The sequence below is a fragment of the Caloenas nicobarica genome, chromosome 1 (genome assembly GCF_036013445.1).
Source record: "Caloenas nicobarica isolate bCalNic1 chromosome 1, bCalNic1.hap1, whole genome shotgun sequence".
Taxonomy (NCBI): Eukaryota; Metazoa; Chordata; class Aves; order Columbiformes; family Columbidae; genus Caloenas; species Caloenas nicobarica.
Genome location: NC_088245.1, coordinates 103,780,051 through 103,804,242, shown reverse-complemented (window position 1 = coordinate 103,804,242; position 24,192 = coordinate 103,780,051).

The window sequence follows — 24,192 nt, the reverse complement described above, 5'->3', positions numbered from 1 at the left end:
TTCTGCTGTTCCTTTTGTGGATTTACTAAAATTCTCTGTTTAAACGTTCAATTCATTACAGCTGAGCAAACACCCAGAGCTGTAACTAGACATTTTATTGAAGCATAACAAAACCAAAAGCAACCTGTGGAAGCCAATAAAACGAAACCTGTTTGCTAACCCCAAACTAGCTAGAAAATAAAGTTAAATATTAATTTGTTAAGTAAACTCTTACAAAGTTCAATCTACAAAAGTGATAAGACCCAATATGGCCAACAGGAATTAGCAGTCCCCTCACCACAGAAATAATAATTAAAAAAAGTCATTCTAAAACTCTATACTATGGTACTAGTATAACATGACCCACAGTATTTTACAGTCTTGGGTGGGGGGAAAGCCCTTCTGTATTAGCACTTGATTACTCATCAGATTCTCAGGTGGTTATTTATTCGTGTCTTCTGTCTCTAGATGCTTAGAAGAGCACTTAAAATTTTTGTAACATGACTAATAGATCATTGTCTGTGCAGGCTTTACTTTTCATAAAATTGCTTACTTTTAGCATGCAGATGTTATGGGAGGTGCCGCAATCCAGCTATATGTTGTTGGCAGTATTGGCATCCCAATAGTGGTTATGGTGTCAATGTCTTTCTTCCCATTTTCTGAATATGCACAGCCTACCATTTTGAAGCCAGCAGGATGTAACCAGAGGTTTTGTTTGATTCCATGTTGTCTGCATGCATCTTCATGAATTGTGACAAAGAAGTGCTTGGAGAAATACAGGATAAAATGGTGGAGTTGGGAAAGGAGTTAACTATGTTTTGCCTATGTCTCCTGGTACCTTTAACTAACAACAGTGGCAATGGCTACTTCCTTTATGGCTTTTTTGTTGTTGAAGCAGTACAAATATCCTCAAGTTCTTGCTTGCCAATCTGCAGTTTCTGTGTGCTTGAGACATAAGAAAATTGCTATCTTCCTGACACGTGATGCCTGTCACTCAGCCTCCCTCAGTTTGGAGTCAGCATGTCTGCTGACATTAAGCAGATTAATTCAGCCACTCTGTCCTCATCTTCTGCTGCATTTCCTTTGGTGGAAATAGGCTAAAAAGCTCAAACACTGACAACCATTGGTGATTTTTCTTTTATGTCCCATGCCTGAATCAGATTCCCTGCCATGTATAGTAAGTTTTGTCTCATGGTTTCTCTTCCATATGTGGATAAAGAAGGGAAAATATTATGAAACCATGGATACTACCTATGTATATATAGTTATGCTTTAAAAAATGAAAGTGTCATATATTAGTGCATAAATGGAATGATAACTTGTCTATCTCACGCCTAGTAGGCACAGCATAGGGAATGGTATGACAAGATTCCTCTCTACAGACCAATTTAATTCATCTCCTTCCTGAAAGAATCAATACTGTGTGTGAAAGGACAGTTTAGTCTTCATAACTCTTTTAGTATGTTACATACTTTAGATTGCTGACGATAATTTTCTTATTTGGGAGTTCTTGTGACATAGAAAGTACAAAGACAACTAACTTCACTGTACTAAAACAATGTGATTTGATAACATTTATGCATCCTCAGTAAGTCAAAATTGAATTCAATGGGGAAGACAGAGTGCTGCGACCCTTTTCAGACAACTGAAGTGAGTAATTCCTTCATATGATTTTAAAATGTCTAATGAGGTTTCCCTTTTTTCTCAAGTTTGTGTAACAGTAGGTAAGCACTATTATACATGAAATGTTTTTGGTTTTGTTTTCTGAGAGAATGAAATTTGCTAGCTTTATTTGGGAAAGATGTGCCTTCATATTTCTCTCAAAATAATATGCTACGGGTATTGCTGTCTCATATTACAGATATTTCAGATTTACTTACTTGGAAAAAAGTATACTTATAGAGTCTGCTTAAAAACATAGGATAATAAGTTACATCAAATACATGCACAGTACCCTACACAAGCCTCTTTCAAGAGCTGCTGAAAATCTTTAAAGTTATGTTTTAAGGAAAGGCACAGATCTCCTGTTAAATTAATGGGGAGGAAAGCATGTAAACTAAAGAAAACAATATCTTGACTCAAATGCCTATGAAAAAATCAGTGACTTCTATTAAGAGCATAAATTCTGCATTCATCTTTGCAAGTTCTGAGGAAGAGCAGCATTTATCATGAAATTAGGGCCCCCAGTAAATGTGAATCAGAGAATCAGAGAATCATGGAATGGTTTCGGTTGGAAGAGACCTTAAAGTTCATCTAGTTCCAGTTCCCCTGCCATGGGCAGGGACACCTTCCACTAGAGCAGGTTGCTCAAAGGCCCATCCAACCTGGTCTTGCACACTCCCAGGGATGGGGCATCCACAGCTTCTCTGGGCAGCCTGTTCCCGTGCCCCACCACCCTAATGGGGAAGAATTTCTTCCTTCTATCTAATCTAAATCTACCCTCTTTCAGTTTAAAGCCATTACCCCTTGTCCTGTCACTACACGCCCTTGAAAAAGTCCCTCTCCAGCTTTCTTGTAGCTCCCCTTTATGTACTGGAAGGCTGCTATAAGAAGAAACAACGTTTTAGAAGTCCTACTGTTAACACCGTTTCTGCTTTTTAACGCTCGCATATTTTGATTCTCTTCAAATGCTTAATTTGGAGTCAGCAACTGAAACAATGTGCTAAACTAGAGCACAGTAAGTTTCTTGGTTTCTTGGCTGTATTGCTGGAGCTTGCCTACGAAGGCGCCAGAAGGACTGTACTCAACCAGTATGGCTGAAGGGAGACTTAAAGGACGAAAGGTGAATAGAGTATACATACTCTTGAAATGCAGTTCTGCGAGTATGAAGATACATGCCAGAGCATAACCTAAAGTCAAAGGGCCTGTTGCCTTTCAATTGAGTCTGGTTCTCTTAATCCTACATCCAGTCTGCTGATGCATACAGGACTGTAAGTGGCTTCAGGGTATGGGAGGGATAAGAAGAAGGAGATGCGTTCAGATAGCTAGGGCAGTAGTTTGGATTATATTTTGTTACACCTTATCAATGCTTACTTCAGATACACTGATTAAGATGCTCTTAAAATGCTGGTATAAAATGAACGATCCCCTTGGCTTTTGCAGGCTGTCTGCATCCCAAATGCACACTTCCTCCTCCACCACCACCATCTTGTAGCATATGCCATTTTCCTTCCGCAGTGTTTCTTGATGTGGTCACCTCCATAAGGGGCCCCTCTGTCAAATGCTGTAGCTGTTTGGAATGATCTTTTGGACATATGGGAAATTCAAGACTGTTAAGGATTGGTTTTTAATTGACCAAACAAATCAAAGGCTTATCTGCAAATGGCCCAGACCTGTACTTTGTCCCAAGAGCTATAAAAATAAGTACCTAAGTCACAAGGAAATATACATGAAAATCTGTTTTCTTCCTTAGACTTTTAGTTGTTGCTGTCCATTTTGATGCCTCTAAGCCATAATAGGACTGCAATAATTGATTGTGAGTAAATATTATTTAGTTTCTATAGGAACAGATCGCATGACTCAGCAAGAAGCAGATCAAAAATTCAAAATCAGACCAAAAATCTCTGGTCAGTCTAGGGCAAAGCGGAATGGCCCAAAAGCGTAAAGCCAAGTTAAGATGGAGTGTAACCATTGTCTTATCCTTTCTGTATGAAATTCATTTTTGTGGAGTAATATCAAAATGTTAAAGAGTAATCAGAACGATATTTTGTAATGCAGTACTCCTACAAGGCTCTGTGTACCAATAGGATTCAGATTGTGACAAGAAATTTACTCTGTCTATTGTCCCCAAATACTTACACAGTTTCTTTAAAATACATGTTAGCTGTTAGATTATTCAGTTTAAGAATTGGAAAAGGAGCTTAAGGGGCTGTTTCCATGGTTTACAATGACACATCCTATAAACAGATTTTCCTACTGCAAAAGCCTATGTCAATTAATTCCTCCAATTAAGCTTCAATAACATACTCCATAAGAATTTGCATTTGTGCATTGTGCATGGAAATTACACATAGTAATTTCATGAACTATAATAGCTTTCAGTCTACCCTGGGATCAAAGTTGTGTCTTTTCCTTTCCCTGTGTTTATTGGTGGCTTTTGATTCCATCAGTCACACTGAGACAATGTCAACTTTGAAGAGGCACTGCTGGGTTACCATGAGTATTATTTCGGCATGTTTGGACTAGTCTTAGGCAGAGCTCTATGATAGTTATTTTGGTTGCTCTTTTTTTTTTTCTCTTCTCATAGCTCTTCAGGGTTCTGTCTTCAGACCTTATTAGTCTTTTGTTGTTTTTTAAATGCTGGTATCTAGGTTACAGTAGCCTTTTAAAATATCAGATGTACCATGCACATGAAAACACTTCCTTTCTGAGCTGTCCCTTCCAACTTGATTTGGTTCCTGCAGTTTCTGAGCTGCCCTGAAGACTTGTTTCTGAATTCGTGCCAAAACCTGGACAATATTTTGCTGCAGTGAGTTTTTTGACAAAACATAAGCTTTATGTGTGGGACCCACTATCATGCTGGACCTTCGCAGTCCCTTTGAGGATAATTTTTCCATTTCCTGTCACTACAGATTGCACTCTTGGAGGCAGTTTTAAATCACTAACATCTTTGATGTTTTTCTTTTACTATGCCAGGAACATTCCCAGAGTGACACTGATGCTCTCCCAGGCTGTCCAAATGTGTATTCATGGCAGGCTTCCGCTAAGCTGCTGTAACACTCTCCCGCTCTGTTTGCTAGTTTGCCAGATGTGAATAAGCTCCAGTTAATTGAAAATACCAGATTTTGAATAGGTTGCAGTTTATTCAAAATGCTATGGCCAGACTGTATATGTGTCTAAACCTTATGTTGCTAAACTTTAACCATTGCATCACTGTCTGTGAAAACCAGATGACAGAAATGTTTCTCAGATGTTTCTCAGAAATGTTTCTCGGGCTTTCAGTGCCCTTAAAGAAAAATTTTCAGTGGATAATTCCAAAGCAAGCTGAATGCATCTGACATAACTGGAGGTCAGGTAGACTAAATGGACAAGTAGGTTTTAAATGACAGCTGAAAATGAGGTGCTAACATCCTGAATTATTTTCTGTCACTGCTGTGGAATTGCATACCTACAGATGGGAGGAATTAATTTTCTGTCTGTCACTATGAGCTTCTTTTCTTTTACTTGTGACCTCCAGCATGTTAAGCTTGAATTTAGACTTTTTGCTCCACAGAACTTTTCTGGTTATGGCAAAAACAACTAAGTAAAGATATCTAGTTTTGTTGTCATTGCTTGTACATCACATACTTCACAGTATTTCTGTTCCATCCATTTTGAAGTTGAATGAGGATGATTGTGAAAACCAGATATGACTATTCATTACACATTCTCCAAGGTGTCCTAGTCCCTTGAGTAACTCCATTACTCAGGGTTGTTGTAATCAAAACAACAGGTTACAAAAGGGGAGAAAGCTTCAGGTCAACACTAAGAAACAACAACAACAAAATCCTATTCGTCTTGAGTTACAGCTGCTGGATGTGGCGACTTGCTAATTCAGAAATGACATAATACTAGGAAATGGCAAAATACTAGGAAACATAATATTCTTGTTATAGAAATTGATCTTTTTCTGCGTCTAGGTATTAATTATGAATCTTTTCCTGTGTCCGTATCTTTAGAACCTGCCTGCATTGTTTCTTTTCTCTCCTGAAAGACATGTGATGGAATGGCAGAACTGGCTTTGTGATCTATTGTAGAGAAACAGGCAGTAGGGATGTCTTCACTGTTTATTTTTCATTCTTACTCTTCCTTCATAACAATTCTCTTATATATACAATCTTCACAACTCTTAAGCAGTGTAGTCATAGTAGCTAGCCAATGTTTAAGAGACAGAGATTATAACAAGAAAGAAACAAGAAACTTTTTGGGTAAGAAACTTGAAGAATGGCCCAACAAGAGCTCATAGGTTTACAAAATCATAAGTCTCCCATGTCACTGCTGATGTTTTAGAAAGAGAATTTTCCAAGCACTATGACTTATAAAACTGCAAATACCGGGCTCTTCTGGATCTTCAGCAAAAGTTTTCTGTGTCTAGGATTTTGGATATTCATGCTATGTCGGGATGTCTGCATATGCTAAAATTATAGCATTTTCTGCCTTCCATGATGCTATTTGAATTAATGACACAGCTATAAATATTCAGGAAAGGATGTTATTAAGAATTTGGAAAAGCCTGTGCCTTTTAATATAACTAGATGAAACTGTTCATATCATATGATTCAGAGAGAAAACGTGAATTACCTATCTGACAGCAAGAAAGCTCCAGGCAGGCGGGTATGCACTAAGTCCATACAAGTAGCTGGAAATGGCAGGTGGAGTGACTGAAACTATTAGACCAACCAGGACATTAGTCCTAGACAGAAGGGTGAAAGTCAGAATGCTGATATGAGATTTAATTATTTAAAATGTAAAAGGTGAGAATATGAGCCAAGCAGCTTTTATGGCATGAGGGTCTGGTTTCATTCTTCTGATGAGATAAGTTTGGTTCATTAAAGCAATTGTTTACATACCACAGAAGCTGCCTTTTGTAAAACACAGAACTGCATTTATTGTGATTAAGAAGTCAACACTATCTGATATTGATTAAGTGCAAATTAAATGGATTTAGGCACTTGGTAGCTGGTATATATCAAAGTGGCATCATGGAAGATTTATCATGGAATAGAAGTATTTCAAATGTGATTTTGCAGAGATCAGTTAAAGGTCAGCCTTATTAAATACTGGTTGATAAATTACTGGAAAAGTAAATATAAAAGCAGTGTGAATAAAATTTATGGATGATATAAAGTGTGTCAAAATATTGAGAATAGAGCAGCCAAACTAAGCAATCTGGATTTCATAAACTGGTAGAAGGCAAGCAAAAGCTAACTTTAGATGTCAGGGCTTGGAAAGAGTCTTGCATGAGAAGCTGCACCAGCTGGGGATGCAGCGCTGCTTCTATGCCACACAGTCCTCTTCTTTGGCACGCTAGTTTGTCTGAGCAGAATGACACTCTGACATTGCTTCTGGGACCTGAGTCAGTCAGCATCCCTCCCTGGCTGGTGCTATATACTGTGTCGGGTCTCTCTAGTTACACAGTTCTCCTCTGAGTCTGGTTACAGACCAGTAGAAGAGGGTGCCATGAGAAAGGCTGAGCTTAGCTGTTGGTTTCAGAACCCTTTCTATTAGCAGAGTATGAAAGTAATATTTTAGGGTCTTAATTTAGGCCTTCGTTGTTAGTTGTAATTTATTTACCAGCACTAATCCCCAAGAAAAGCAAGAGAACACAGAGGGTTCCTATAATGTAAAATTCATTATGGGAAACTATGTCTTCAGAGATTATAGTAGTTGCACAAAGTAAGTGGGAGAAAAAAGAATTTTGAGCTGAAGGGTGATACTCTAGTTTCCAGGATTGGTATAAACTGAGAATGAACTCTTATAAAATTAAGATATTTGGGATTGCTGGGGTCTATAATGTTAATATAATTTTGTGTGTGTATATACATAATTATATGTGTATGTCTATCTGCCTGATCTCCCTCTGTCACACAACTGGTATCAAATTTTGCAAAGAACAGAAGGAATTTCAGAGACTTCAAGCCAATTACTGGCTTGCACAGTCATTTACGCTAGGATAAATCCACACAGCTACCGAAAGGAAGGCCTGCACATCTTGTTTCTGCTACATCTTTTGTGTTAGCACCAGCTCATCTACTGTTCCATGGAAAGGACAGGGCAAGGAATTGTTCTTTCTAAAGCAAATTCAACCACAAAAGGTATCTTGCAGCTCAATCACTTCCCTGACCCATTCCGTTATGAGGCCATTTGGGCTCTAGTTCTGGTGCCAGGTAAGCACAAGGGAGGCACTGCCTCTTCATGGCAAAGCTGCAGAGTTGCGTTAGACCAGGGCCTTGAGTAACCTCATCAGATACTTGAATTTGGTTTTGTAATTCTCCCTGTCATTGTCATAATTTGATCCTTCTCTCCTTCCTTACATATGGGATTTCCAAACTTGTGGGTTACTTACTCATCCAATCCTTTTTTGCACGCTTGTTCTTCTTGAGGTTGATAGTTTTATTTCCCCAGTGGAAAGTTGCTTCCAAGGGACCAAGCTGTCGTAGACATTGTTAAGGATGGCATAAAAGTGTTGCAGACAAAACCAGAGTAGTTACTGAATCTGTTTTTATGCCATGGATGAAATGTTCCAGCTTAACACAAAGTGAGAGTAAGCCAGAAATGGATCATCTGTTTTTCTTTCAGGCTAGATATACACTTTTGAGTTCTACTTGTCACATCTGGCAAACCACTCAGTCAAAAGGACAAGAGTGAAAAATGCATGGTTTGACTTCCCAAAGCAAATGTATTCTAAGTGATTTATTATATGGTACACAGTTGTACACAGCACAAAGGTATCGGATAAAAATTCCCAAAAACTTGTGAAACAAACGCCAACTTACTTTAAACATACATTTTAAGAGATGGCCCTGAGGAAAGCCTGACTAGCACTACAGCTGACCTCTCCTTATGTACAGGAAGGTTTTTCAATCACATTTGTCGAAAGATTTAATCCAGAATTACTAACATCCAATGGTGGTGCTGTACATCAGAGGGCTTGTGAACAACATGTAATAATGCCCTGAAAAAGTAACCGAGAAAGTATTGAAACAAGCATAACCAGAGTGATGTTTATAAGCTCCAAAATTGTCAGAAATGAAGCTCTGAAAATGCCAGTGAGAACCATATACTCCAAGTGAAAAGAAGCACATGGTCTGCAGGGAGATGATGTTGCAAGGCCAGAGACATTCCTGTTAGCATCTCTAAGATTCATTAGAAGTGAGTTCTCCAGGAAAACAAACCAAAATATTTAACAGCAATATAGTTGTTTTGCTTGCCAAACTGTTGCATGGCACATTTCTTTTTCCTTTTTGGAATAAAATGTTGATCCTCCTGAAACACTTCAGAAAAATTTGAGTAATGGCCCCACAGAGACATGAGCAAGGCAAATATCAGGCATATATCTTATATTTGATGTGTGGGGGCAGCTTGGAGAACCTGTCTCCTCCCTCATGAGAACCAAAAAGGGGAAGGGCAGTAGCTGTGGAAGAGGAACAGGATTTCACATCAGCCAGTCCCTGCTCTAACTGCTACCTGGGGCCTCACCTGTGGCTTTTGAAGGCTTGGTTATTTTCTGCTGCCCTGTTATTTTCTCCTACCTGTAACAGTGCTGACATCCTCCCCAAGAAGCCAAACATCACACAGGCTGTGACTGACAGCGCAGAGCTTTCCCAGGCAGCCAAGGGGGTGGAAGACAAACAGGTGCAAGAGACATGGTTGCTGCTGCTGCAGGTGGTGGAAAATAAACGTTTGAGCCTCAGAGAAAGGTCTTTTCTTCAGCCACTTACAATATTGAATGGGGTGGGGCAAATTTAAATCTAATAATCTGGTTGTAGCATTTCTCCTTCCTGGTGCAAAGAGGTGATTTAAGTGGAAAAATAAACTAAAAGAAGAAGAGAAAGCTGAGAAAAATCAGGAAAGAGCAGGTTGATTGCAGTGTGGAGTGAGCATAAATACGTGGCTTCTCCCAGCCTCCCCAGACGTGCTTTCCACCGAGGTGTAAATCACAGTAACAGATGTGTAGCCTGTGAAGTAATTCGGGGGAGAAATTAAAGTACTCACAAATGGACAGTTAGGAAGTACTACTATTAACAAGTTTAAAGACCTGTAACTAGCACTACCTGACGGGCAATTGGGAGAGCTGCTGGGGTGCTGGCTGAGCCAACAGCAGGATTTAGCTCTCGGCACACTGGGGAGCTTTCAGACCCACAGCTCCCACTGTCAGAGCTGCTCATCTGCCCCATAGGTGGTGGGCACAGGGAGTTGTGGTGGCTGGCACTAAGCTGATGACCCAGCTTGTCTCAACTGTCTTGTTAGATCTTCAGTGGCTTTGACCAAGTTGTTCTTTATTTCTATAGTGAGATAACTGGTTCTGTATGTGCATCCGATAGACACCAGTGGCCGTGTTCACACATAGCATGTGACTGGTTTATGCACTGTGGTCTGGAAAGATGTCTGCTCTATTTTAAGAGATGTCTTTACTGGACTTGAAGGTGGTGGGGCAGTGGGCAAGGGGCTGCAGTGAAGGAGGTGCACCAGCACTTTGATGATAGAAACAACTTCTTCCAGTGGCATCTGAATGATAGTGGCTGCTCTGCCTATTGCATAGTGTGCTGAAATGACTCTTCTATTTCATGGTAAAATGCAGTTTTTCTCCTCATGTGTCTTGAGAGATGTAGGGTTTTTTATTTCTTGTATATGAGTTCCACACTCTTCTTGTCACTCTACAAGCATTATTGGTGTTCTTGTTTACACAAAGAGATTTTTCCAACATTTAGTGTACAGTGAACCGCTCAGGAATTGCATTATATTTTTTATCATGTAGCCCTGCAGTCTTTCCATAAAATCCAACCACAGCATGGAGATGTGTGTAGTAAATTTTAAACTCTATAAAGTTTTCCATATGTAAAACAAATTAAGCTCTAGTATTGCATCCCAAGCTATTGTACTTGTGGGAGACCAGGATTCTGTTGTTGCACTCAATGGGAATGTTGCTGCCTGTTGGAGGGGACATGTAGGATGATGATGTGTTGTAAACCTGACATACGTTTGAATCTGTGACCCATGAAGTATCAGGGCAATAAAAAATGTGATATTTCAGAGGATAGGCTGGTGGCAGTGTGTATTGAAGGCAAAATGATGACAGCTCATCGTTTTGAGCTGCCTCAGCAAGAATAACTAGCTAGCCTAGGTGCAGATTCAAGAGCATTATGACATTATCAAACTCAACATGGATTGATAAATCCACCAAAAAAGCTGATAACTGGGCAGCTCAGCTTGCTGTTGTTTGATGCACACCTTGCACACCTGAGCTGGCTTGGTTAAAGGTCAACATCCCCAAGAGAGCACATCTGCTTCATGTGTACTTTAATGTGTCAACTCATGGGACTAAAACTGGAGTACCTCAAACATCAATCATGAGAATTAAATCCTAATCCAGAGATTGCAGTAGCTGGTGCCAAGGACTAGCTCAGCACTCCGCCCATTCTAATGAGATCTGTGACTACTCGTCTGTAATTCTAAAATACAGAAATGATGCTTCTGCACTTGAACATCACTCAAAACACTTTTTTCCGCTGTGGACAGGTTTCGCTTGAATGTTAGTGGTTCATATAGATATTTTCCTGGTTGAATATGTCCTGTCAGGAAACAGCTTCATAAGTGTACACACACTTTCTGAAAGCAAAAGGTTTGTTAGAAACAGCTGAGGCTTCCTTTCTCTTCCTCCACCACCCAATAAGTTGTTTCATTACTGTCACATTACGGCTCCAACTATTCTCTTATTTTAGGGAGAGAACATAAAGAAAATTTGACCCTCTCTTGCCCCCTCTATTTTATGGAAAAAAGACTTTGGAATAGATTTTCAAGGACCTGACCTTCTTTCTCTTTTACTTTTTATGTTATGTTTTCAATTTTTCTTTTAGTGCCTTATCCACTCACATCCTTACATGTTAGGCTGTGCATTTAATAGCACAATTCACACTGAAAATAACATACATTTAGGAAATGCATGTCCTATGTTTGTAATCAAAAGGTAGTAGCTGTTTTTTCGCTGGCCTGACGTTGTTAAATCATGAAATCTTTTCTTTCCATCTTTCTCTTCCAATCAGTTAGCCTTTTTAAACAGAAGCCAAAAAGGCACACATGGACCCAGTGTTTAGTCTGAGACTGTGAAAGCTACATCTCTTCTCTTCCTAGTTCACAGTAGAGTGCAATCTCTATTTTTGTAAAAAAAATCCAAGAAATTTCACAATATTCATTATCCTTGTTTTTTTAATGTAAATTTCTATATGATAAACTTAAAAGAGGTATTACAAAATCTTGAGTCTTTTTCGAAGAACTCAATGCAGCTTAAATAATTGAATAATGATGCTTTATTTGTGCATGTATATTTGAATATAACGCCAGTGTAAAACTGAAATAATCTGATGCTCAGATGACCTTCCTATTTCAATATGAAAATGGGAAACAGCACTTCAGTGCACTTTTATCATCACATAAAAATATAGTGAATGGTATTTTGTCTGTTGTAATCTTTGGAAAATTTTTTACTTGTAGTTAGGGTAGCCTGGTTATGAATTTAGTAGAGAGCTCAAATCTAGAATTTCCATAATTTACGCCTTATCCAGCACAGTACCAGTTTTTCTGCAGGCTTTTCATATCTGACAGAACCCAAGGCTGGGTCTGAGGTTCCCACATCCAACCCTTGGAGAAATGTATGTGTCTGATCATGCAAGTGATGCGCACTCACATGAGAGGCCATGCTGTGGAAGCTCCTCGCTGAGTTTAGTCATATAGTGACATATCCCACAGAGTCCCACGGCTGGTCCGGCCCTGCACTTCTGCTCTGGCTGCTCTGCTCTGTGCTGGACACCCCAGGAGGTGTCAAATTTGTGCTGCTGCTTGCCAACAGATTCCTCTTCAGAGGACTGTGAGATGGGCATAACATGGACACAAACTTGACAGGTCTGTATCCCCTACCCAGCAGCTGGCTTTTTCATTTGATAGAGGAGTCTGTCTGGAGCCTGGTAAACACCTTCCAATAAAATTTTTATTTCAGTGGAATTTTTTGGGTTTTGAGAAATAGACATGTTCCCACTTCCAAAGAAGCAGAAAAAAAATTCCCCAGCTAGCTCTAGTTGCTCCCAGCACTGAGACTGAACATCCCTTATGATCCCATCATGTCAGACAAAAATCCATTATACCCTACAACCATATCAGATTTCTGTAATCGCCATGTCTCACAGATGGGTTATACATTATGTCCACCTGGTCCGTGGGGTAAGGCTTATTGCGGATACACTAGGAAATGAATGTCCCACTGTAAAGCGACTAAGCAGAGAAGACCCCATTTTCTCAGAGAAGCAGCTAGAAAGCCAGTCAGTCCCCACCATGGGGATATCCACACCGCTCATCTTGGGCAGGTGTTCCTGGCACAAGCAAACCCGCTGCTACAGCTGGCAGGCGGCTGCAATGACTCTCGGCAGAGAAACCAGGTGGTGAATGACCACGGGGTCTGCACCCCTCCTTGCCTCTCAGCAGCCAGGCTAGCGTGTTGTGTTGTAGACTGACGGGTTTGGCACTTTCACTGCTTACAGAAAAACAAAAAAGAATCTGCTCCTGTCTGTTTTTCAAGTATCTCTTACTATTTGCCTTTTAGGACCTGTAGTGCAGTCCAGGGAACAGTTGTATATGTTAGAAGTATGAAGGGAATAACATGGCAAACACAGAAAAATGCTCTTTCACTCTTTCAGTGTCCTCCGTGCTTTGCCGGATCTGTCCGTCTCTCCAGCAGGAAACATAACTGTAACTCAGACAGGGTTTCAATTATCTTCTTGTTTCCTGGAAATAAAAAGAAACCTCAAGCTGACATATTTCTGAAGAAGAACCCCAAGGGACACATACTTCATACCACAGAAACCAGAAAGAAGAAGAGAAAAAAAGAATAATTCCTAACCATCTCCAAAGCTTTCACTGGCCAAAACCAAAGGGGAACAGAACATGAGCAGCTTTGTTATCTATTTATTAGAGTCTTACTGTCACCCATGTCTCCAAACCTTAGTATCGTACATGCTAGGGTACACCACTGTCATGCGAATGAGTTGGCCTGTCATATCTTAAGGGGCCCAAGAAGGAAAAAATCAGAAACCAAGTTTGTAAATATATGTAAAACCTTCTGCAGGAACACGTGGGCCTCAGGGAATTGAGAACCGCAGATGATTACAGAGGTCACAGGCTACCACCTGAACAGTCTCCATTGGGTTTTAATAAGGGAAGTACATCTCACTAGTTGTCAACACTACATGAGTAACTACGGAAGAGTATATAGAACTCTTCCTATTCCTGCATGTTAGCACCACCATTCTCTAAAAGCAAAGGAAGTTCTGCCTTCTCCCAGCCTTCCTGAAGGCACTGCCCAGGGATAAACCTTGAGGCTAAACAGTCCTAAAAACTGTTTGTTGCTTCTACACTTTGGGAGCAAATATGACAAGATGGGTCAAGTCAAGCAACCATTTAATATGTAAATAAGATTAACATTGGAAAGAGTGTTCCATGTATTCCAAATAACTTTGAAAAGAAGCCGTTGTACAGTCTGTTATTCTAGTGCAGACTTTCCCCGTTGCTGCTGCTATTCATATGTTGTAGACAGCAAAAAAGTGCTCCCCCCCAATTTTTTCACTCATAGAGATGTTTTCTTCAGGCTGTACAGGAAGGCATAATGTAGGGTATGTGTGTCACCAGAGCGCTGCAGAGGTGAAGCGAATGTCAGCAGTATCACCTCTTTTCCAAACAGTTCAGTAACCTGTCAACAAACAAACACCCGGGGTCACCCCAGCTACCAGCACTCCAGCCCGGAGTTAATGGGTGATTGATTGTTCCTGTTGCAGGCAAACCATAAATATATTGCAGATCTCTAAAAAGATAAGGGTGAGTAGCTGCATTTTGGTCTTGTATCAATAAGCAGCGTAAACCTATACAAATATCCCCACCCACCTGTGCAGATGAACAGCAGCTCCAGGTGATGGTGCAGCACAAGACCGCTTAGTTACTGACACCATTTAGGCTGTTGTACTGAGGTTGCTCAGGAGAAAGCAGTGTGCCGGGTCAGCTAGATACTGCACATCTCTTTTGGAGCTGGTAAATTGGGGGATATACTGGGAAAATGCTTGAAGAGGAGAAGGGCATTGGGAATTCCATCTTAGAAGGGACATGGGAGATGTTACAGACCTGGGAGATCCCGTGCTAAATTTTCTTGTGGTCAGGATGTGGACAAAAGCATTATTATTTTGAATAAACCTGATGCAAGATCACATTTTCAAATGTTGCTGAGTGACTCTTCTGCTGATTTTTACTGTTGAGAAGCCTGTTGTGAATTTTTTTGGATGTAGCCATTACATATAGTTGCTCAAGTAAAGAAGTGGAAGGTGGATGATGTGGTTGAAGATTTAAGGGAAATGTCATGCACAGAGTGGATTTTTCTGAACTGGAAGTTTATTTCAGGTAACTGTTAATATTGCAAACCTTATGAAATAATTATAAGTAGTAGCACTTGATAAACGTAGAAAGCTAAATCTTTGACTCCCTGTCTGCTCTAAAATACTGTGTTTCTGGTACGTACTTGTGAGACACTGTACTAGGGCTGTTGATTCTGTAGGAGTGTGCATAATTTCTTCATTACTGAATGACTTCAAATGGTAGTGTTTCATTTATAAAACCACCATTATAGGTACTGATCTAGCATGCTTCTGCTTTGCCTGAGGTCAGAGCATCCTCTATTGCTGTCCTTCCTGTTTCTGGCTTTCAGCAGAGTGTAAACAAAGAACAAAAGCATCTTGTTTTCCCTTTTTTAAGGCACAAGTGACCGTCAAGCAACTGCTTTCCAAATGGGAGAAGTCAGGCCTTTGAAATGTGGCTTATTTTATTTGCATGTCTCTTAGTATTAAAGAAGTGCAAGTTTTAATCATTTTCATTTTGTGGTGTGTTAGCTGAAGTATGTTTAACTACTTCAGCCGCAGAAGTAATTATCATATGCAAAATGAAATCAGTATTTAAAAGTTTTAATGTAAATTCTGGTTCTTCGTTTTGGAGTATATGCTTCAAGTAACACAATTTCCTCTTACCAATTTCCAATCAATTTTGGTGCCAAAGCATGCAGAAAGCTTATCTTTTGCCATAGAAACCTCAAAGAAATAGGGCACTTTTTTTTTTTTGAGGGAGGAGGAATGAAAGTCCGCTCTGCTTACTGGCCTTTTTTCACACAGATTTCTAAGCATTTTAAGTTATTCTTGTGCCTTCAGGCTACAAAAAACACATACATCTTTTAATATCTCCTGTTTTCCTCAAGCTATGAGCTCCCAAAGTAAACAATTCTTTTTTCTTCTGTAAATGCTGTAATTCTAACACTGTTTTAAACTCAAAACTCCTGCGTTGAAAAGAAAATTGAACTACTTTCGGTTTTTAGAGACAGCTGGTAGTATTTCCAAATTCATGAAAATATGTGCTGCAGCATTTTCCATAAGGGATTGAACAATTTTGCCCACTTCTTCCTTCAATTACACCCTCAGCATTACTGGGAGAGAGAGTAATGAGAGGTGTTTGAGCAACAGAGGAAAAAGGGAAGAAATAAAAGTTGATGTTGTTGCAAGAATAATGGAACCCCAAGGACAGTGACTACATTTTCCTACCTATAGATCAGCTTACAGGCAGAAGAGTTTTCTTAATGGTTAGATTTAATTAAGCTTCTTTTTCTGTATTTGCCATTAATTGAACATTAATTTCTGCCTCTGTGATTAACATAGGTTATACCAATATGTTTGTGTTATATTCGGTTGAGTTTTTATCTGATAACTTCTTTTTGTTTTTATCATTCAAGCAGTTGTAATTCCTTTCAGAATTAATCAAAGTCTGGAGCTGAATTTCAATGACAGACCTGTTGGTTTTCCATTTCTTAGAGAAGAGAGCAGTGGGGTTGGAAAAGAAAAAGGAAGAAAAAGAAAGAAAAAGAAGAAGAAACTGAAAAAGAAAAAAGAAAAAGAAAGAGAAGAAGAAAAAGAAATTAAAAAATATATAAAAAATAAAAAAATAAAAAAAAATAAAAGTAAAAATAAAAATAATAAAAATTTAAAAAATAAAATAAAAAGAAAAGAAAAAGAAAAGAAAAAGAAAAGGAAAGAGGAAAGGAAAAAGAAAAAGAAAAAGAAAAAGAAAAAGGAAAAGGAAAAGGAAAAGGAAAAGGAAAAGGAAAAGGAAAAGGGAAAAGAAAAGGAAAAGGAAAAGAAAAAGGGAAAGAAAAAGGAAAAGGAAAAGGAAAAGAAAAAGGAAAAGAAAAAGGAAAAGGAAAAGGAAAAGCAAAAGCAAAAGGAAAAGCAAAAAGAAAAGCAAAAGCAAAAGAAAAAGAAAAAGAGAAAGAAAGAGAAAAAGAAAAAGAAAAGAAGAAAAAAGACTTCTAGCTTTCTGCTTTTCTCTTTGCAAAGGAGTTAGAAAGGACATTGAGTTAAAAAGGGAATAGGAAAAAAGCTAAAAAGTAAGATAAACAGCTAGCCTCTCTCCACCAAATATTTACAAAGATGAATATATTTTGAGAAAATAAGCAAATAGCCAAATTTTCTCATTGTCCATGATGGCATCTTCAACTGACTCCAGGGATCCTGGTGGTGGAGATCACTGTTTACAGAACACAGGTTATTTAATGATTTGGTTCTGTTTCGTGCTGTTTTCCTACTGTCTGATCACTTCACTCTTGAACTATGGTCCGGACAAGGGTATGGAGGAGTTTGCTCTCTGCTGAATGACGTCAGCATGTCTTAATGATAAAAAAATTAATTTCTTGCAGCGTTTTCTAAGATGATGCCAAATTTTACAGAAAAATAAATATCTAAATGTGAGAATCAGCCAGTAAAGTCTCTGAGCCAGTGATCAATGCTCACTTTACAGTCCCTGGAGAAAAACAGGCACTTACAGGGCATAATTCTAAAAACAGATGCCTCATAGCTCAGCTGAACTGAGCCCTGGAAATGCTGATTTCTCTCCATCGTATACAGCAGAAGTCTGTAGAGGCTAGCAGAAGTAGAGGCAGGTGTATCATGGATGTCTAGAATCTGGTAAGACGTTTTCTATCTCAGGTATCTTACTTACAGAAGACACTGCTACAGGGTAAGGTGGCATCCACATATACAGAGATGATTATTCTTCAGCTAATTGTAACACAAATATCTGAGAGTTGTCACGACAAGTGAGTTAAAGCTTCATTCCTCCCCACCCGAGAATATTATAGCAGATGTTAAATGTTGCTTGAGAGAGCAAGAAGCTTGGCAGGGCAATGGATGGTGTTTGCCTTGAGTTTGGACTGGCTGTGCAGATCCCATGTGGTCACAATAGCAGCAGCTTGAGCAAGGGAGAGCAGAATAACGGTGGAGTGGCCTGGCATGAGAAATTCTTCCCCTTTTCTGTCCTGAAGCTGCCATTTGATAACATTTAAAAGCTACACCAGAACAGTGTTTATGGGTAAATGTGACAAAATCCTTGTGAAGAAGGCTCCAGTTTCAAGAGGTTCAAATACCACTCAACAGCAAGCCTTGGGTAACAGGGGACAATGGAAGAGAGACATATTTCCTTTACAGCAGATTAAAATCTGCCTGTGTTGCCTCCTGTCTGCTGGTCTTAAAGCTAGAATCCTTCGGATACTGTTAAAATAATTTTCAGACAGCTAGGGAGTGGAATCATTTGAATATTTCACTCTGTATGATGTGAAGTAAGTTAAATTGAATTCAGTAAGGCTATTTGCTTAGCTGGGGAATCTTATGATGTCTAAGACTTCGCAGGACTAGACCCTTCCTACTGTCACATGACAAATAATTTAAGGGGATTTTTATATGTAAAGTCTTAAACAAAGACTCAGGAATATAAACTGAAAAAAGTTATCCCCTCCAGCCTCTTACATATTTTACAGGTTTATCTGCTGCGCTATTTTGAGTATGTTATCTAATCTCCCTTTAAGTATTTCCTATTCTGCTATCTCAGAGGTTTCTTTTGGCAGACTGCTCCCTTGATGAACAACTTTTATTTGGAGGTTTTTCCTCACATCTAATCTAAATTTGTTATGTTTTAGGTGAACATTTTCCATGGTCAACCATGAACAAGTCGCTTTCATCTTGCTTCTCGCAAAAACTCCTTAAAAATTCCATATTTTGTTTAAACTAGATGTCCTTTCCATCTGGTTACTTATATCTTGCAGCTCTCTTAATGTTCTTCGTCTTTGCTGCTTTCTCATCTTCACAGTGTGAAGGTCAAAGGATATCCTAAGTGAGGTCTCAGCTGTCATGTGAATATGTGATATATTACATCCCTGCTCTTAGGTACAGTTCTTTGAATATATGTTCTTTAAATAGCAGTAATATTTATTATTTCAATTTGTATAGACACAAAGTCTGAAAATGCATAACTAGCTGTTTTCCATAAGTTTTGGAACAAAAATAATTCACTGTATATTGTAAGTAGGGACTGGGACAGATTGCTTTTTATTAAAAACATTTGGTTTTGCAATATATATATATTCCTCCTTACATGCTGCAAAATAATTTCCTTCTCTTCCCTGATCTAGGAACCCCATGACAAAAGTTGCTGTTGACCAGTCCTTCAGCTTTTCTGAATAGCAAGGATATATAAAGAAAAACTCCCGCATTTTTCTTTAAATACTCAGAACTCCCAGAACATAATATTTTACTTGGCCTTTCCTGTCTTTCCCTAAGTTTTCATGTCTTTATGCACTCAGGCCCAAAGAGTATTTCTGCCTGAATATGGTCTATGTAAAACTAAGGATCAAAGTAGTCCATATGTTCTACTAACAAATAATGTTGTTTTGGTCAAAGCAATCTGCTTACTATCCATTTCAGTCAACATTTTCTTAGTCATGTAACTTATTTTCACATGCTCCTTGGCCAGCAGTTGTATCTCCTAGTTTAAGGAACCTAACCGAAGGGTTTAAGCCAGATGTGTAGTCATCCCTCTGTGACCAGTTGGGAGAGATGCACCTCTCTCAGGCGATCCACTTTTCTAAGGTCTGAGAAACTGCAGTGTTTCTCTTCCATTAGGTGCAGAAGAGCTTACTGTGACTGGGCTCCAATGTCCAGCACTGCCCTACTCTTGTAGTCAGGTAAAGTGAATTCATCGGGAAGAAATGCAATTGCCAAGCTGTGAGGCCTCCAGAACTGCTAGGGAAAGTGTGTCAGCAAACCACAAGTTTTATGCTGCTGTCATGGCAGGAAGGGGAACACATAGTCCTGCACTGCCTTTCCTACCCACACCTGCTCTGCACCACTTCTCTGGACTCATTTAGGATGCTACAGTTCAAAGACTTTCTTCCATCTTCTTCAGTATTACATGGGATGAAGTATAAAAATTCAGCTAACAATAACATTTTCATTCATGGCATCATCCTTCTCCTCCATGTAGCTCAAGATCATGTTATCAATTTAACTGATCTGACAGCCATGTCAGTTTGAATACTAATGAACATTTCTAATAGCCTCATTGTCAGCACAGTATGCTTAATATGGAAGGTGTTGCAGTTAAAGATATCTTGAAAGGACTTTAAAACAAAGCTTCAGGCACAGCTGGTCAGCATTAAGCATCACAGTGCTTACAATCCCCAGTGTTGATGCTGACATGAAGACAGTTTCTGCTGTCCAGAGTCCTGTGGTATTAAGAACTAAGCGTTTTCCAAATGTCCTTCTTAGTATTGCTATTCTGAATAGTTTTTGCCTGGACTCTAAGGAGTTTCCACAGTTCAGAAAGCCTACTTAATTGTTTGGTTTATTTTCCGAATGCCATTTTAATCCACCTCTAATCTTCATTAATAACAACATTATAATTCCTTCATTAACTTTTCCAGAAAAAGCATTTAAACTCTTCAGTAGCAAATAGCTTTTTGCTGGATCTTGTACTAATTGCTTGGTCTAATACCACAACCTTGAGTTTTAAATGTATTTAATGAAAACATAAAGCTCTTGTTTATTGTAAGCATGTTACTGAAACCTGAAGAACACGTGGTGCAAGGGTAAAGATCGTAACTTGTTGTATTACATAGCTTTTAATGATGCATTTTGAAACACTGACGAGGAAGAAATCTCAATTCATTTCCCAAGGGTAAAAATAATACCCCTAGAAATTAGCCTTTAACTTATTTTGACATCTTTGTTCCTGTGTAAGGGTTAAGTAATATGGTCAAATTTTATAAGTAATGCTTTATTAACGAAGTAACTTGCATTACAGTTGTAAAATCGAACACCAGATCAGGAAATAATAAAAAGTAAAGGTTGTACCATAAAGTTAACTGATCCGTACAGCTAGTGTTCCCCAGATAAGGTACATGCTCAGCTGCCTATAGTATGTGCAATTGTGAGTTACTGCTTCTGAATACCTTAACCTTTTAATTTCTTCTTTCTTGAATAATTTCATTTACGGCCTGAATGTTGAACGAATGTTGGTTTATACATTAGTTTTTCTTTGCATTTGTTGGAAGAAAAGAACAGCATATCGAAATCCTCTGCATATAAACTACATGCTGTGTCTACATAGCTTGCATTCCCAAGTTTGTTGCTAGTATATCTGCTAACGTGGAAGTATTGTGGTTTTGCCTGATGTGCCTGTGTTAATGTAGTTGTAGTCAGGGAACGGGTGGTTGAGAGACAACTTCAACTACTTCTCAGATGTGTAATTGCCATTTAGGTACTTCTAGTACTTTCAAGGTGAAGTTAAATGAGCAATGGGCCATTGCAGAAGGCAATTTAGCATGACAGTTTTTGATTTTTCCATGAAATGAGATGGAAGCATTTACACAGGCCACTCTAAGGTATCTTCTGGAAGGCAAAAGCTGATAGCTGACGAGTAGTAAAGAGCCCTTGCCAAAACTGCTTCTCTGCTGTGATCCTCTGGACTGGACAGTTATGTTGCTCCACATGTGCCTATATGTCAGGAATGACAGGATGACTCCTAGCATTTCAGACCTGCTATATTTTCTCGTGGTGGGTTGACCCCAGCCAGTAGCTAAGTACCCACACAGCTGCTTACTCACTTTTTCATCCTCACCCCAGTGAGACAGGGGAAGAAAGGAAGAACAAAAGTGAGAAAACTCATGGGTCAGGATAAAGACAGTTTAATATGTGAGGGTGGGGGGAAGCACAGCAAATTAACACAGTCAGCACTCTCCAAGGCAGACCAATGCCCAGCCAGTCTCCATACAATGGTCACCTTGAAAGCCAATGTCCTTCTTCTTACTCTGCCTTGGTTTTTATGTGTGACGTTATGTGGTACGGAATAGCCCTTTGGCCAGTTTGGGTCAGCTGTCCCGACAGTGTGCACTCCCAGTTTCTTGCCCACTCCCAACCTACTCACTGGAGTAGGGCAAGACTGGGGAAAAAAGGCAGCTTTGTACATTGAGGTGGTGCAAGCACTGTTCAGTAACAGCCAAACATTGGTATGTTATCAATGGTTTTAGCCACAAAGCCAAAACACAGCATCATACTGGCTGCTCTGAAGAAAGTTATCATCTCCATTCCAGCCAGACTCAGTCAGCTGGGTTTCTCCAGCGTTTAGCTTGCTTGGAGAAAGTTGTACTCTAACTCCAGGGCATTTAGTTTGCAGTTTTTCCAGATGTTAAACCAAAAGTGAGAGCATTAACATGTATCTGTGCAAACTGCAACAGTATCTTACAACGCGAAGTTACCATTCAGTGTGTATAAATAATTTTAATGTCAGTGCAGAAATGCACTTGTGCACTTGGAAACAGTAGTATATTCAGAGGTTTAGGTTTTTAAGCTAAAAGATCCTTTGACATGGAAAGAGAGATGCAATATGCCATTGCACACCTTTGAGGAGCCTTGTAAGTTAAACAAAGGCTATTAGAACTGAATCTACCTTATTTGTAAGGTACTCACTGCTGCCTTTCTAGCCGAGCACATTACTCGATTTGAGGACTGGGTAAAGTAGCAGAGAACAAACAATGAACAATTGAATGAGTGATCTTTTTGCACTCCACAAGAACAGAGCATGCATTGTGGGATGCTTGGTGATGCAAATCTCTAAGGGAAACTGAAGATGTAAAGATGCAGATACCAAGATGAGGTATGAAATCTCGTCCAAATCAAACTGAAGGGAAGTGTTGCCATTGCATGGAAGGAATTAGAAGTTTGAGAATGCATTAACAGCTTAATTCTGGCAACTGTGGGGCAACAGTGCTGTGCAATGAAACTTGAGAGATCTCTGTTGCTTTAAACTTACCTGGCTAAATTTAGCTGGTTTATTGAGTCACTCAAGTGTGGACAATTTCAGCCTACAAAGAACTTCAGAAGCAAACCTTATTATTGAGTAAGAATTGGAGTAAAAGGAGATTGAATCTGTTATGTTCCACCCTGAGTTTTTAATAGAGAAGAAAAATTCAAGGCAGATATTTAGACACGCATGGCAGGGTTAGGGACTAGTGTTATTTGTTTAATATATAAGAAATATCTATTATGGAAATGTATGTATAGGAAATATATTCCTTCATGTACTGCACTTATCTATTCCATTCGATCAAAATTCACCATGGAAATTTACACTAAGTTTCCATTTCTGGTATAGCAACATAAACAGTGACAGGACTGTGTATTTAAAAAATGGGCAGAAATGGGAGAAGGAAAATCCATCAGTCTTTTAAGGAGAGAAAATATTTCTTATAAACCATTTTTTGAGATGAGGAAAATATGGCTAGTGAGGCATGCAACTGGACATAAAGAGAAACAGAGCAGTATGCTGATCAATCACTGAGGTTCTGCCTGGGAGTGTGGTTCTCAGCTCTGCTGGACAAAGGTCATTGAGCTTACAAATAGTTACTATCTAAATGACAGGAACTAAACTAACCTCCATAAACCATTTGTGTGCATCGTGCACGGGAAACAAGCTAATGACGCCCTAAGAGGGTGTCTATTTAATAGCGAGCTTTTGCTGGAAATAACTTGAAGAATGGTAACAAATAATACACTCCCTTAACTTGTATTCATTTCTAAAGAATCTTTTAATTCTGAACATTAAAAATAACATATTTTAGAGGTCTGCTCAGAGCTTTTCCTATATACTCTGATTCTGAATGCCAGCTCAAACCTACTAGACCTGTTCCTGGAGAACAGGAGAGAATGGTTACAGGGTCATTAATGTTATCTTGGCATTACTTGCAAATAATGCATGTGTGACAACAAAGAGAATGAAAGTAAGTCTAGATTACTCTCAGGTTCAAGAATTAACTGGATTGCTTTAGAATTATATACTTTAGGAAAAACAAACAAACAAACAAACAAAAAAACCCCACCAAACTTCACAAATAAAATTCTGACTATGATGTCTATTACCATAATTAGCTGCTGTTAACACTTTGGCAAAGGCATGTAGGGAAAGTATAGATAAATTTCCGGTTTATGTTTGAGGAAAAAGATGTTTCACTACAGGAATTTTTTAAGTAAAGGGATTCACTCTAACATCAACAGCATATGCAGGAGCTGGGGAGAGTTTTCATGCTTGTGCAAACAATCTAATGAAATCACAGTTCGG